Source organism: Mustela putorius, unplaced genomic scaffold (assembly GCF_011764305.1).
Source record: "Mustela putorius furo isolate JIRA1106 unplaced genomic scaffold, ASM1176430v1.1 tig00003896_pilon_pilon_pilon, whole genome shotgun sequence".
NCBI classification, from domain to species: domain Eukaryota; kingdom Metazoa; phylum Chordata; class Mammalia; order Carnivora; family Mustelidae; genus Mustela; species Mustela putorius.
The window spans coordinates 6,240,362-6,256,986 of record NW_025422045.1 but is presented as its reverse complement, the minus strand read 5'-3'; the positions used below and the strand labels follow the sequence as shown (position 1 = coordinate 6,256,986).

At 46.9% G+C, this 16,625-nt stretch overlaps 1 protein-coding gene across 3 annotated transcripts in view; it reads right to left on the bottom strand.

Moving 5' to 3' along the window:
* The window catches only part of TLN2 (talin 2), a 423,915-nt gene extending 407,712 nt beyond the window's left edge, over positions 1-16,203 (bottom strand). For 2 of the 3 annotated variants that reach the window (XM_004758776.3, XM_045067453.1), the window contains exon 1: positions 16,043-16,201. The gene's annotated coding sequence lies outside the window, so the exon portion shown is untranslated. Of the gene's footprint in view, positions 1-16,042 lie in introns of all 3 variants that reach the window. The other variant, XR_006602771.1, reaches the window with a different exon arrangement.
* Positions 16,204-16,625: the final 422 nt, after the last annotated feature.

The window sequence follows — 16,625 nt, the reverse complement described above, 5'->3', positions numbered from 1 at the left end:
ACTGAGCAGTTTAAAACCACAAAGCCTCCTTGAATTAACTCCAAAAATCTGTAAGTTTCACATACAATCAATCTTCCAAAGGAATTTACCTGGACAAAGAACATAACTTTTGTTTTAAGACTTATCTTAAAATGAACGGTGTGAGCTTGTGTAAAAAAGGGAGGTGATTATTTAAATAGAATTCTAAAAATCTATTCAAAATACAACTCCACTGCAGAATTAGGTCCTTGTAACTTGAGACTAAACGACAGCATTCCTAGCCAGAAAATGGGAACAATGAAATCAATCTAACAGTGTTTATAACTTTACTATGAGGCTGGTAAAAAGCAGAACTGATTTCCAATCCTTAGCTCAGTGGCACTCAAAACTTCAGCGTACCTAAGAATCTTCTGATTACAAAAACTCCACATTCTTGGACCCCACACGGACCTACCCAGTGAGGATCTCTGAGGACTAGGCAACAATAGTGTTTAATCTAGATAACTCTGAGCATGGCGGCTAAGGACCACATCCTAAGGGATGTAGCCCTCCCTAAGGAGCGCGTGTTTTGTTATGTAAACACTACAATGAAGTTAAGATGGTAACAGAACTTGGACATTGATCCTGAGTATGGGTTGTAATCTGTAGGCTAATGGCCACGACTTAGAAATGTTCACGCTGGGCAGAGAGGCTGGTCATTGTAATATCAGCAGATAAAACCACACAGGGACAATTTTTCATTAATGAGCGGCTGCCTGCTCCAAGTGAGCTCCCCAGATCAGGAGCGCGGAATTACAAAGAAATCTCTGGGGCTGGGGCCCAGGAATCATGTTTTAAATTTCTCCAGGTGATTCTTCCATATGGTGCATGCTCCAGCATGTTTTAGTTAATGCAAATACATTTTATAACGAGAAATACTTAATAATCACAATTTCTTCTTGCCTTGTCCTCCTGCGGGTTTTTATCTTTGCTTTGTTACTAAAGGATGCAATGTTTGTAACCACACCCTCTCAACTTAACCCCACCCCTTCCCCTCTGTGGTGCAAAATGTATATATGTAGCACAGAAGGTTTGAGCTAGCTTTATTTCCCCGCTAGCTAGCTAGCTAACGGACAATTAGCACCGCCCAGACAGCCAAAGAGCTCCCACCAGACCCATCAGTATGGTGGCAGGGGTAATTATGAAGGGACATCCCCTTGGGCTTTCAGAGCCCCCGGGTTCCAAGGTCTGCCTTTCCTTGTCCTCCCAAGTCCTCCCATGAAAGCCAGCCGACAAGTCAAATGGGCACTTGGTGGTGTGGCTGTGTTACTCCCCCCTAAAATATTGGGTCTATGGTAGAGTGCACTTGTTCTCACATTTTGGAACACATCAAAATCTCCAGGGGAAATTAATAAAAATACAGATTCCTTGGTTGCAACCTCAGCTTCTGATTCAGTAGTATTCCGAAGGTCTCCTAAACCTGTATTTTAACAAGCTTCCCAGAAGATTCTTACACATAGCAAGGTTTGAGAATCCCAGATGTTACGGGAGACACCTACGCTATAGAGTAGAAAATCTGAGCTTACGTCAAACTCACCCAGTATTTGGTGTGTAAACCTTGGAAGACCTCAGCTTCCTCAAAGTAGAAACAACACCCACCTCACAAGGCTGTTACAGTGGCAACACACATACAAGGCCTTCCTGAAATGCCAAGCGCCAAAAACAGGAGAGGAAAACTGGCGGGTGCAGAATCCCACAATAATCACCAATGAGGGTCCCCCTTGCCTAAAAAGGTAGCTTCAATAAGAAGCATTCCACATCAGATTCAACTTCTGAGACACAGGTCAGTCTCACAATCTGTGATGTGCACAGACTCCTGTCCCCTCAAAAATGGTAATGCTGGAGTCCTAACTGCCCAGGACCACCAAATGTGGCCTTATTTAGAAATAGGACCTGTACAGAGGTGATCAAGTTAAAATGAAGTCATTAGGGTAGGCCCTCGACCTTTATGACTGGCGTCCTTATAAGAAGGAGAAACGTGGACACAGAAACAGACACACATGAGGAGAAGACAGGCATCTATGAGCCAAAGAGCAAGGCCTCACACCGATGAGCTTCCTTCATAGCCCTGGGAAGAAACCAACCCTGCCAAAACCCAGATCTCGGACTTCTGGTTTCCAGAACCGCCACCATAAATTTCTGTTGTATAAGTGGCGGATCTGTGGTACTATGTTACAGCAGCCCTAACAAACTCAAACAATCTGTCAGCTTCCAGTTCAAGAACAAAGTGCCCTTCTGCTGTTACTTTTGTAGAGGAAACTCGGGCCCTGACGCATCTCAGATTCCACAGGGCTTGCTCTAATATCTTCACCAAGTACATACCTAAAGCTCCATGTGAACTACTTATCAGGTTAGTGAGAGAGCCAGCTCCGGGGGGAGGGGGGCGATGGTGAGGGGGGCATCAGTGCAGGCTCAGCGGTGGAGTCCTAAGCCTGTAGCAACCCTCACAAAAATCAGAGCTCCAAAACATCTGCCAGTTTACCAGCAAGAACCAGCAAGTGATTTAACATCCTCATAAAACTGTCCCGACCCGTCCCTTCACAGCCGACTCACGCCCCCTCTTCCTTCTGTCAGAGTGGCGCCCACAGTCCGCGCCCAGCACCAGCTGCTCTGAGAGCTGGAGAACCACCCTCGGCATTCAGACGCCTGGGGATCCCAGTCAAGAGGACCGCAAAAGGGGCACCTGGGTGGCTCAGTGGGTTGAAGCCCCTGCCTTCAGCTCAGGTCATGATCCCAGGGTCCTGGAATCGAGCCCCTTGTTGGACTCTCTGCTCAGCAGGGAGCCTGCTCCCTCCTCTCTCTCTGCCTGCCTCTCTGCCTACTTGTGATCTCTCTGACTGTCAAATAAATAAATAAAATCTTAGAAAAGAATATATTCTAAAATACTTTTTTAAAAAAAGAGGATCCCAAAGGCCCTCAAGCAGATGATTTTCTCAAACTGAATGCACCTTTCTTTCTCCCCGTTAGTAGGACAAAACACATGGGGGAAATGCCCCCAACGAAAATAAAAGGCCATTTTTATGTGCATTAAGACCCTAGGTCTTACCCAGTAACCACAGAGGGTGCAGGAGAGCAAGCAGTAGATGGAGCCCATTGGGTGGCTGTCCTGCCCCAGAAAGGAGCGGTATCTGTGCAGTGTGCAAGGCCCACGGGATGATTTTACCTCTGACACACCCTTCTTGGGCAACCTCTCCTAGGAGCCTCCCTAGGGTAATTTTTAAAAGCCACAGGTGCCCAGGTCTCACTTTCAGGGGTTCCAGTTCCATGAGTCAGGTGGGATTTAGGAATAGCGGTTTTTATTTAATTCCAGGATAACTGACATACAGCATTATAACAGTTTCAGGTGTATGACAGAGTGATTCAACAAATCTATACATGACTCCTTACTCTTTTTTTTTTTTTTTAAGATTTTATTTATTTAGGGGGCGCCTGGGTGGCTCAGTGGGTTAAAGCCTCTGCCTTCAGCTCAGGTCATGATCTCAGGGTCCTGGGATCGAGCCCCCCATCGGGCTCTCTGCTCTGCAGGGAGCCTGCTTCCTCCTCTCTCTCTCTCTGCCTGCCTCTCTGCCTACTTGTGATCTCTGTCTGTCAAACAAATAAATAAAATCTTAAAAAAAAAAAAAGATTTTATTTATTTATTTGACAGAGAGAGAGATCGCAAGTAGGCAGAGAGGCAGGTAGGGGGGTGGGGAAGGAGGCTCCCTGCTGTGCAGAAAGCCTGTTGTGGGGCTGGATTCCAGGACCCTGAGGGGATCATGACCTGAGCCAAAGGCAGAGGCTTAACCCACTGAGCCACCCAGGCGCCCCATGACTCCTTACTCATAACCCCCACCCCCTAGTTCACCCATCCCCCCACCCACCTCTTTTCTTTAGAGGTAAGAGTGGGGTTTTTTTGTTTGCCTCTTTCTTTGGTCTCTGTTTTGTTTCTTAAATTCCGCATCTGAGTGAAATCATATGGTATTTGCTTTTCTCTGACTGACTTACTTCACTTGGCATTACACCCTCTAAGGAACAGCATTTTTAAGAGCTTCTCCGGTGATCTGGACGCACACTCAGGGCCAAGAACCAGAGCCTCAATTAAAGTCAGGGTCCCGCCAGACATTCCAAGAAAAGGAAAAAGCACCTGGTGGTGGTCAGGAAAGTTGGATTCCAGTACCAGCTTTGCCAAGGGGCACCACTAAATCTCATCCTTCTGGACTCTGTTTCCTTCCCTATCAAAGGGAGAGGCTGACCTAGAACCATTCAGACCTCTGGTTTTCAAACAATTAACTTTGCTGGAATCACTCTAAGATCTCCTATGAAGACATCTGCCCTTCCTTCTTGGGTGCCCTAAACCCAACTGCTTTGAGCTTGCACTTCAGGCTGCCCTTGGCTGAAACCTTACCCTTTAATCCTGCTGGGAAGGGCCCGGGAGTGACAGGTGCCGAGGCCAATAGAAAGCCCTTCAAGGAGAAAATTAAGCCTCTTAAAGCGCCCTGATGTAATCTCTCAAACCCAGGAATAATCCACACACCTCTGGGAAGATCTGCCATGCATAACCTCGGGCCACACTCAGGAGATACCTTCACTTACATCAAACTGGGTCCTACACCCCCCAGTCAAGTAATTATGGGTGGTCTTACAGCAATGCAAACAGAGAAGACAGGGGTTGTCATTTAAACACACGAAGCCCTGGGATTCCCTAAGCTGGGTGTTTGAGAGAGCAGCACTGAGGGAATCAGGGAACATGGCCATCCATCCACAGGCTCCTTCTGCATGGGCTCAAATGCAGCAGGACACAGAGGAGACATCTCTCCATGCAGTCAAGTGCACTGTGGGGATGAGTGATGAACCAAACAACCCACCAGAACATCGAGGTCAATGATAAACACTTCAGACAAGTGAATTTGCTGTCTTCCACCCAGTGACACCAGCTACCCAGAGGATGGCTTAAGTGCCCCTCCTTCCGAGATAAAAATGAGAGGGGCAACCATGTTTCTGCAGCTCACTATCCTTCGCAGGCGCCTTCTATCACTCAACAAGGAGTTAGCAAGGAAGGGCTTCCTTCATTCACTTGAACCTCTAATGCTTACCACTTGATCTAAAATGCACTGACCCCATGAGACCCTGCTTTTCCACATCTATACTCTCTTCTTTAGCTCAAATCTGGGGAAGACTTCCATTTCCTCATCTAAGGCTAATCTCTGTAATCAGAAAGTTTTCTTCATCAATGACTCATTAAAAATTTCTGTGAACTCCTATGTGCCAGCCATTGCTCTAGACACTTGGGGATACGGTACCAGATAGGTTCCCTCATGAGCTTCTATCCCAGTGCCATGGGGTAGACAATAAATGAATCACGTATCAGGGAATGATAAAAGATATGAACTCAAAAAAGGAAGACGTTTGAGAGCAGGGGCTAGAGGGTGCCAGGGAGACCTCTGCAGAGGAGACAATGGAGGCAACTGGCAAACGGAATGAAGGGTGAGAGAGCACCCCCAACCTTAGGAGCAGGGAGGATGAGGAGATCCAGCAGGAGAGCTGGAAGGAGGCGGAGCACCCAGGGTGTAGGAGAACTGGAGGAGAATGGTGGAATGGAAGCCAGGTGAAGAAAGTGTCCCAGAGGGCAATCAGCTGGCTAACCGCGGCTGAGAGGCTGCAGAAGGTGACAGGGAAGAGCTGGCCACTGGATAGCACTGGAACCTGAAGACATGTGGGTTCAGTGAAGGGGTGGGCAAAAGCCAAACTGAAGGGGGTTCAAGACAGAAGGAGCAGGGAGGAAATGGGGCAGGGCGTATGGCAATTCTTTCAGAAAGGTTTACTATTAGGGAGGGGAGAAGAATGGAAGAAGAGTTGACTCAGGGATGGGGTCAAGACTGTGCTGTGGTTGCTGCTTTTTTTCCCTTAATATGAGGGATACTACAGTATCTCTCTCTTGGAGGATTATCCATCAGAGAAGGAAAAGTGATCACGCAGAAAGGAAAGGGCATACATGCATGAGTGAAAGTTTTGCACGCCAAAAGAGAACAGGCTCCAATGCACATGTGGTTACAAGGCTCTGTGGATACAATGTTGCTCAGCTAGAGCTGGAGATAGGCTAGCAGATCTTAATAGGAAGAAAGATGATGCAACTCATTCCTAATTGCCTTTTTTTTCTCCCTGAAATAAGCCAGGTTATCAGCGGAAAGTGGGGTGAAGATAGAAACATAGTGTACCCCACTGTGCCAAAAGTTCCCCTTGAGATCTGTGGTCATAAATCAAAAGAGATAATATAGATGCCTATTTGTTTTCTCTAGCCGGGTTCCTCTGCCTCAGGCAGGAGCAAGGTAGGTAGGCAGAGGGTGGGGTTTTCCCAAGAAAGTTAGATGAAGGGAGAAAGGGTCAAGGTGTATGCGAACACCTGAGCTTGGGGGCAGGGGAGGTCAGAGGAGACGAGTGGGATGATGGTCAATGAAACGTAGAAGGGTCACCAGGTCAGAGGCCCTTGCAGGGTGTCGCCTAGGTGGAACTGAGTACGAGAGGGAAAAAGATGAAAGAGAAAAGCTGAGGGTCACACTGGAATGCTTGTCAAGATTTTGCTGGAGGTGCAGGTACTGATAATGTCAAGGTCCACAACTGTGTTTTTCAAAAGAAGGGCTACTGGACAGGAAAATCAGTATAGGGAGTCATAAGGAGCATTCTTTTTTAATTGAACAAATTTAAAAAGTCTAAGAATACATTATACCTAGTAAGAGTAAATAATGTTTGGGGAAACTGGTTTCAGTTGTGTGTGTGTGTGTGTGTGTGTGTGTTCATACTGGGTCATCACATCAAATTGCTATCGTCTGTGGACTGGTGTTTAAAGAACAAGGACACCATGGCAGGGCTTCTCGATGCTGCCATGGCTGACATTCTAGGCCAGATAATTCCTTGTTGTGGGAGCTGTCCTATGCATTGAAAGATGTTTAGCACCATCCCCCATAAAATTCCAGTAGCACCCCTTCCTCCCTCCAAGTGAGACCCACAGAAATGTCTCTAGACAGTGCCAAATACCCTGTCTAGAAATAACCATGGGAGGGATGGCAGAAGCAGGGTAGAGGAAAAGATAACAAAGAGAGGTGGCCAAGGGACTTTTGAATGGTCAATCTATATAGATTTCAAGTCACCAAAAATGTTGATGGCACCATACGACTCACTGTTTAAAAATTCTGATTATCAGGGGGCACCTGGTGGCTCAGTAAGTTAAGCATCTGCCTTCCACTCAGCTCATGAGGTGCTGGGTTCAAGCCCCACATTGGGCTCCTTGCTTATGGCAGAGTCTGCTTTTCCCTCTCTTTCGGCCTTTCCCTGCTGTGCTCATGTGCACGCTCACTCTCTGTCACAAAAATAAATAAAAATCTTTAAAAATTATGATTATCAGGGGGCTCCTGGGTGGCTCGGTGGGTTAAGCCACTGCCTTCGGCTCAGGTCATGATTCCAGGGTCCTGGGATCGAGTCCTGCATCGGGCTCTCTGCTCAGCAGGGAGCCTGCTTCCCTCTCTCTCTCTCTCCCTGCCTCTCTGTCTACTTGTGGTCTCTGTCTGTCAAATAAACAAATAAAATCTTTAAAAAAAAATTATGATTATCAGGAAAATCAATAAAGCATAATTAAGCAGGAAAAATGTTCTTAAACATGCTTACAAAATTCAGTTCTAAGGCTTTCCTGTAAATCAAGGTATATAATATAAAATGGTGAAATAAACAAAATCTATAATCCCAAAATATCTGAGCAAACAGAAGCAAGCTAAGGATTACAGAAAACGAAGCACACTGCATTCATCGCTATATATAGGGAGATGTTACTGTTTTGATATTTGATCATTACAGAGAAATATAAATTCTTATACATAGCTGATAAACCCAAAGCCAGCCACTAGCAAGATTTTTATGAAAGCATTTTCTGATTATAAAAGAAACATACACTAAATATGAAGAAAATTTGGAAAATACCCAAAAGTATTTTTAAGAAATTTTAAATATTTATAACACCACCAGCCAGAAAAATTCATTTGGTTTGTTCCATTCGTGCAAAATATATATTAAAAAAAAGAAGAAGAAGAAGTAGTTATTGAAGGGAGGAGGGACTATGGTCCAGATCAATAGAATCTTCAAATATGAGGCAACATGAGGCAGAGGACTGTAAATCGAAGCTCTATACCTTGGCTACTTATCAGAATTACATGGAAAACTTACCCACCAGTGCCAAGGCCACACCCAAACCAATGCATCAGAATCCATAGGTGATCCCAATGAGTTGTCATCGGGGAGAACCCTACAAAAGAGATTCATCCTACAAACTGAAACAAGATCTCCTTCATGAACATTCCATTTTTTTATACACCCCACGACCAATTTTGCTTTGCTTATAACTTATATGTGAAATCATTAGAAAATAAAAAGCACTAAAATTATGTGGCTAAAAATAGAACAAACGTTTATCTGCTAAAGAATTTTAGAATCAGGGTATCAGTGGGGAGGGGAGCCTTTCAGGGAAACTTCTCTTAAGCTTGGGGTCATCTGAGCCTCTAAGGACATACACACAAATGAGGGTCCCTGGGGACAGCCAAGCACACACATGCCACTGATAAGCACTGTTAGAAATTTGTCCCCTCTGGAGGCAGTGAAATAGACACTTGTTGAAATTAATGGCTACGGCACTTAATTTCCTCCAAAAAAAAAATGCACTAATGACCAGATTACAATACAATTTAAGCAACATCATCTGGTCACCATTTTCTTCACAATGCCCTTCACATGTAGCAACTTTTTATTAAAAGAAATCAATGACTTCAAATCTTGCTATGCATGCATGTTGAAAGACCAAAACCAAAACCAAACAATCCCTAACAGTCCTCTCCACTCTCTCATGAGAATCCATTACCAAATATTTAAAACAATACTCATGAACTCTGACTTTTACTGTGGAGTAAACATCCATCCATTTATCCATCACTAAACCCCAAACACATACAACAGAGGCAGACAACAATTAAATAAAATAACACAAATACTGATTTCTCCCTGCTTGGTAAAATTGGTATAACTGAGTTAGCTTGCCTCGATTGGCATTCTAACTTTCATCCAGGACAGGGTAGAACACTGGCTAGACAGGAGCACAAGATCTGCAAATCGGGAAGCTGGTGTTCTCTAAACCAGCAGTTCTCAAAGTATGGTCCATGACCAGCAAGATCAGCATCACTGGGGAGCTTATTATAAATGCAAATCACTAAACCCCACCCAAGACTCACCGAGTCTGAAAACCTGGACAATCTGGCTTTTAACAAGCCCTGCAGGTGATTCTGATGCATTTTAGCTGGGGAACCACTGGTGTACCTAAACCAAGATTTTTAAATTGTGCAGCAGAGCCCTGGCTTGCAGTGGGTTGAGATTCTGAGCCTCCCACCTGAACTCATAGGGTCACAAAATGTCACCTCTTTCTTTCTTTCTTTAAGATTTTATTTATTCATTTATTTGAGAGAGGGACAGAGACCGAGATAACAATAGAGAGCAGGAGCGCGGGGGGGGGAGGGGGGGGAGCATGCTCCGTGCCAGGACCGTGGGACCATGACCTGAGCTAAAGGCAGACACTTAACCAACTGAGCCACCCAAATGCTCCCCAGAAGATGGACTTCTTAAAACGTAGATGGAGTTGCCACTACTTTACAAAGTTTGATTTTAGCGGTAACTGCTAAGAATTCATAAATCCCCTCAAGTTTCAAAATCACACTAAGAGGCAAGATTATAAATGATTCAGGTGGAGCAGTCAGGAAGCTAAGAGTCATGAAGGAGACCTGAGTTCAAATGCCAGCACAGCCATTAAACAGGCTTTCTGAGCCTCAGATAGGAAAACCAAGCTTTAGGATACACTGCTGCTACCTGAGGACACTGCCATTGGCCAGACCTTCACTCAGCTGGGATCAGAGAAAGTCAAGGAAAAGGAGAGTGCTTGCCAAGAGCTTTTTCTTTTTTTAAGATTTTATTTATTTATTTGTTTTGTTTGAGAGAGAGATAGATAGAAAGACACCGCATTCATGAATGGTGGGGAGGGACAGAAGGAGAGGGAGAAGCAAGTCTCTGCTGAACAGGGAGCCCAACAATGCAGCGCTCAATCCCAGGACCATAGGGTCATGACCAGAGCCCAGGCAGATACTTAACTGACTGAGCCACCCAGGCACCCCACTAAGAGCTCCCCCCCCATTTTATTTATTTACTTACTTATTATTTTTATTAACATATAATGTATTATTAGCCCCAGGGGTACAGGTCTGTGAATTGTCAGGCTTACACACTTTATGGCACTCACCATAGCACATATCCTCAGAGCTTTCTTGTCTCTTAATCTCACTACTCTCCCCGGTGGGGGATAGAGGTAAACAGCTTTTCCTGAAGCCCTCCTTGACAATGAAGGCACTGACTCAAAAGTGGGAAATCTCAGGATGTCAGGAGATAATTGAATGAAAGTTTCCAAAGAGATAAAAGATTGTTGCAGAAGGCATCAGAAAAAGCAGCTGAGATACTGCTCATCTTTTGTTTCCAAAATGGTCCCAAACAAGTTTCATATTCATGAACCAAATACCATTTTCAAGTGCTTCCATAGAAAAGCTTTTGTGTTTGAGCAAGTAAACCCATCAAGGTGTATATGGACCAAGTTAATCACCCCCTGTTCCCGCTGACAATTTTAAACAGTCTCAAGTTTTGTGTGTCCTTACACATCATTCTCCCAGGTTATACGAATAGGACTTCTTTTTTAAATAAGAAATAGGATCATACTACATATGATACTCTGTAACTTGATTTTACTTCCATTTAAAACATCATGGATATCCCTTACAAAATCCAAAATAAACACTATATTATTCATCCTACTGAGGGACATTTCAAGTTGCTTGTTCATTTACTTTAATAACCCTACAATGAACATCTTCATGCACAGGTCCTTGCATCCTGATGATTTTCCTCCTATAAGACAGGACTCTAAATATGGGATTGCTAGTGCATATGGAAGCAGGTTCCAAACTTACAGAGAAATTGTCTGCTTTCCCTAAATCTTACAACAATTCATACTCCCGTGAGAGTCTGTGAGTTGCCCCCCAATACATCTAACAGAAGATGCCACCAATTTTTTAAAAAGTGGGTCAACTGGATGGATAGAAAAGGTAATATCTGTTTTAAATGTGTGTTTCCCTGACCACTGTGGAGGTTAAAAATCTTTTCACATGTTTACAGACCATTTACATCTCTGCTTCTGGGAACACTGTTCATATCCTCTGTTCATTTTTCTTTCTTTCTTTTTTTTTAAGATTTTATTTATTTATTTGACAGAGAGATCACAAGTAGGCAGAAAGGCAGGTGGAGAGAGAGGGGGAAGCAGGCTCCCTGCTGAGCAGAGAGCCTGATGCAGGGCTCAATCCCAGAACCCTAAGATCATGACCTGAGCTGAAGACAGAGGCTTTAACCCACTGAGGCACCAAGACGCCCCTCTGTTCATCTTTCTACGATGTTGTCCTTTAAATCTATTTAATCACACACTCATTTTCCCCCACCCCAAAGTAGATGGTTTTCTGCATCTATTAGCTATGTAAAGTACAAATGAGTATCATCCCCTAGGAAGTCAGCATGTGAGGTTAGGGCAGGGGCTGTCCTAGCATGAAGTGCCTCATAAGCCCTCAAAACAAATGCTGAGTAAGTGGATAGGGAGACTTCGAGAATTTTGTTTGCTAAGATTGGAATTAACAGAGTAAAAAGGAAATACAAATATTCATTTCTTTTCCTACAAATTCAGAACAGCATCACTTTGGCTAAAATTAAATCATTGGTTAAGAGAAACACTGACCACTGTTCTTGGCATTGACTCTGAAAATCCACTGTGAAATGGGTGGCAAATGAGCCCAGTCTTAATTCACAGTTCTGGGTAAAGAAAGGCTCTCACAACCAAAGCACTTTGTACCCAGACTTGTCTACCAGCTGTCATTCAAATGGCACCTGCTGCTGAGCCAACGGTTGTTAGGATGGTAATGGACGGGAGAAGCCTACCTTAAGCATTTTGTTTCTTTTTTGTTTTTTTGCCTCCACTCCCTCCAAGACTTTTTGCCTTTTAAAATCCCCCACTTATTGAGGAGGGGGCCTGTGAAGGAGGCCTACAGGGGGAGTTCAACAGAGTTCAGATTCCTTAACTCATTTAACTTTAGGCAAAACATCTGGGTAAGCCCACCATTTATCCCCATTATTTGTAATAGTTCTGTTTGGCTTATGTTTTAACTAGTCTCCTTATTAAATATAAAAGTAATAGGATTAAGAAGTTCTGGGGGAAAGGACTGTAATTAAAAAGGCACCAGTTGGGTAAGTTAAGCTGAAATTTTGGCCCTGCTTATTACGTTTTCCTTCTTGTCTTTAAAATGTTTTTTGTACCCAATAAAAATAACTTTGAATTATTTAACTCTTTTTTAAATACTTCCTGTATTGGCCAAACACCACCCAAAACTCCAAGAAAACATTATGACTCAAAAGTTCTGAATCAATAATGTTACAGATCACAAGTTTCTGACACTGTCCCAAGTGTTTGGACATGTGCATATACAGCACAACACACACACCACAACACACACATCACACAGCCCAGTAAATGGACAGGCAAAGCTCCAAAACCCACAGGCGTTTTCTAACCTTTTGTAGTTATAAAATCCTCTTAACAACAACGAAAATCCAGGAACTTTGATCAAGTTACAAAGCTATAATATGAATCAGGCAAGAGACAACAAAGCACAATTTATAACATTTTGTTAGGAGAGGCCCAAGAATCTGATAAATATGAAGGTAAATTTGGGAATGAGGATTGAAGGATTTGCAACTTTTCTTCAATTTTTTATTTCAGCTTTATTAAGAAAATTTTTAAAAATTTAATTTGTATTGTATTAACATTTAGCACATGAATACAGTATGTGACATATATGTAGTTACAAAACATAATGCTAAAATGAATAAATGCATTTCTAGATGTGCAGATTTTTTTTCCTGACCATAGTTGGTAAAAACTTGGATTGTTCACCATCTGTAACCACCTTTAACTGTTCTTGGGAACTAATAATCTGCTAGGATTGACGAATGGGGGTGAAGGGAATAGGTATAATTTTGAGGTACAAAACACAGAAACTGGACTAGAGATCTCCATCTCCCCCCCATCATTTACACACGCGTGCGCGCACACACACAAACACACCTCTTTGTAAAACTTGACTTTCAGTGAAAATACTCTAGGAAAGAAACAGTGTTCGGTTTGAAAAACCCTAAACTAGGAGGTTTAGCAGTAAGCTAATTCAAGACATACCTATAAGCCTAAGCCTGTAAAGCGTATCCCCAGTAACTCATTTAACAGTTTTAAATATGCTTTCCATTTGGAGGAAGAACCACAACATCAGTGTCAAAAAGGACACTTTAATTAAAACTGTTTTGTATCTCCTTGATAACCTGAGTGGGTACAAAGGCAGAGAAAAATCAGTGACTTCCCCAATCTGAAGAGCCTGGTCTCTTTGTGATTCAAGGTACCGGGACTAAGACTAGGAATTTTACAAAGTAGATGGTTTTCTGCAACCGATTTGATTCTCTCCTAAATCAGCTATGCTGATTTTAGATAAATGTATCTTGGGCTCTGGGTGTTTTCCACAATTCCAGGGCTGAAAGAAAGAGAAAAGGAAGGAAGGGAAGAGCGAGCATTCATGTAGGTAACCCTCAAGGCCACTGGTCACATCCACCACCCCTACACAGTGTTTTCATAGATCTCCCAAATCAGTAACCAGAAGATAAATCTTGGAAACGCAATGGCTGACAACCACACTGGAGGCACTTAATGAAGCGGACTAGCAAAGGACCAACCTAACCCCCGACATCACAGGGCGCATCCCAGATGAAAGCATCACACTCCTCTGCCTTTTTCTGTGATCTCTTGAAGACTCTCCAATGATGAAGCCCCAAAGTGCTGACATGACCTCAATACTATGGCATCGTTTCAATAAGACGCCAAGGAGAAATGCTGGCATGTTTCTGCATTCAGCTGATTGTAGGTCAGCAAACACGCCCTTCCTCTGCCCCTTCACAAAGGAGCGATCACAATCTACTGTATTTCAAAAGAAAAGAATGCCCATGGCCCCACTCCTGAGAAGTCGCCAACTCCAGGCTCTGGAGGAGGGAGGAGGATAGCGCGCAACCTGACGAATGCCACAGCTCAGCACACCCAGGTACTATCAAAGCCAAAGTATGCAGTGGAGCACCAGCGTGCTTGTAATTTATGTGCATCTGGGGCCCCATTTCTCGGGACATCATCCCTACCCTCCTCTTTGTGTCTTGGACAACACCAAACACCTCAGCTCCCGCTTCTCTCATCTTCTGTTAATAACCGGAGGTTCGTTTTCACCACGAGACGCAGGGATTCTGAAACAACTCTCTTTCCCCCAATCATCTCGACTCTTCACGGACGGCACAAATTCGAGTTTCCCCCACGCGTCACCTGAAGCCCCAACTTCTGGAAACGCCCCCCCACCCCCCATCTCGCCTCCAAGAGCTGGCATCGCTGCGAAAGCCGAGCACGCAGCCGCGGGCGCTGCTGCTGTCGCCACCGCAGTCAAGGAGGCTCGGGGAGGCTCCGGCCGTTCTTCGGCCCCGGGGCGACCGCAGGCCAGGCCCTCGCACCGGACCGCCAGTCGGCTCCCCTCCTCTCCCGCAGCGACAGAGCTCCCGCGCCGTGCGGAGCGCCCAGGCGAAGCCCTGCGCCGGGAGCACGCTCCGCACCAGGCGCCCAGCCGGGGGACGCCGCCAAGCGCACGGCTCGGGCGGAGCGCCCGGGCGGCCGCGGCGGCTGGGGAGAGGGGCGTGTTCCCTGCGCCTCGGAGCCCGCACGCCGCGTCTCAGCGGGACAGGGAGCTGGGGGAGGCGGGCGCGCAGCCCCTGACGGAGGCTCTGGGCCCTCCACCCGGGCCGGGCCGGCCTGGCGACGCGCTGCAGCCCGCGCGTCCCTGCGGGAACAGCCTCCGTGCGCGCTCTGTGCCGCCGCCTCCGCGCCTGCCTCGGCGCGCAAACTTTCCCGGCGAAAACCCCTCCGGCCTCTCCTGCGGGGGCGCCGCAATGTCCCCGGGACCGCAGAAACTGTACGCCCCTTCCCTCCGCAGCCAAGACCCACTGAAAATATGGCGCCCTCGAACGTCGTTCCTCGGTCCCCTCAGGGAATCCCGAAATGCCCAGTCCCCAGGACCCCCCGGCTCCCAATGAGCGCGAAACTGTAGCTTGCGGGGCCAAAGGAAAGGGCGCCGCTCGTCCAGTGCGAGGCCAGCGGCACTAAATCCAAATCCTGCTCTCGCACTCGGGCGGGCGCTGCCCAGGTCCCTTAGCAGCCAGCAGTTTAGCTGGTGGCGAGACTGCCAAGGGGAGTCGTAGAATCGGCAGGTCTGGGAGTCCGGTACTGGACGAGCTCCGCGTCGGCGGGCTGTCTTTGCCTCGAGCCTCGGCCGGAGACTTGTTTGCAAAGTGGCTCTGGAGTCGGGGCGGCCAGTGCTGGAATGAAGCCGGTCCGCCCGCGCCAACTCTCCTGGCGCGGGGGCTCGGCCCGGGCCGAGGGGACACTCCATGCAGGCGGGGCCGCTTTTCAAAGCCCAGTTACCGGAAACCCAGCGGGAGCCCCGGAGGGGACTGGCTGCCCGCGGCCAGGAATCCGTTCTCAGGCGCCGGCTGCCAGCCTGTTTGCAAACCGCTGCGCCCAGGTCGAGTGCAGTGAAACATACATGTGCAATAGACAGGTGCATTAAATTTATTTTATTTTTATTTATTTATTTATTTATTTTTTGCAAAAAGCCCTCCTAGGACATCAAATCTGGGAGCTTTGCAGGTTTTTTCTGCATTGGCATCACTCACGAGATGCAAAAGGGAGGAAAAAACCACCCACATTTTCCTTCTGTAAAGGGGAGGGAAAAGACACGAGAAATTCATGCAACGTGCATGCAGCTGGAGGAAGAGGAAAACCCGAGTGAGCCGTGCGTCTTACCGGGGGATGCATTTACTGTCTCATTGCAGAGCGCCTGCCCCGGAGTGCAGCTGGCGTCCCCCCGCGCGCCCGGCGACCGCTCCGCTCCCGCAGCCGCCTCAGCCGCTGCCGCCGCCGCTGGCTCCGGGCGCGGAACAAGAGCCGAGGGCGAGCGCGAGCGCACAGCCCGCGAGCGCCGGGAGGGCAGGAAGCGCGTCATCACTCGGGGACGGCGCGGCCCCGCGCGGCTCTAGTCCAGCAGCGGCGCCGTGCGGCACCCGGCTTGGGCCAGCAAGGGCCCCTTCGGGGTCTCTATCCCGCGGCCTGCTGCTGGGAGGGTCCGCGACGCGAGGCGCTACGACGGCCACGCTGTCGTGGGGATAAGGGGGCGCACAGTGACCCCGGCTTCCCCGAACTCGGGCTCAGCTGTGAGTGAGATTAGAGAGGGAGAAGAGGGGACACGGCGTCTATGGAACGGGGCCCCTGGGACCGCAGAGCTCTCCCCGCGGACCACTGGCCACCCTGGAGCGAGCTGCGTGGTTCCGACGAGAGGAGAGTGGCCGGCTGTGGGGTCCTGCCCTGACGCCGTCGGCGGGAGCCGGTA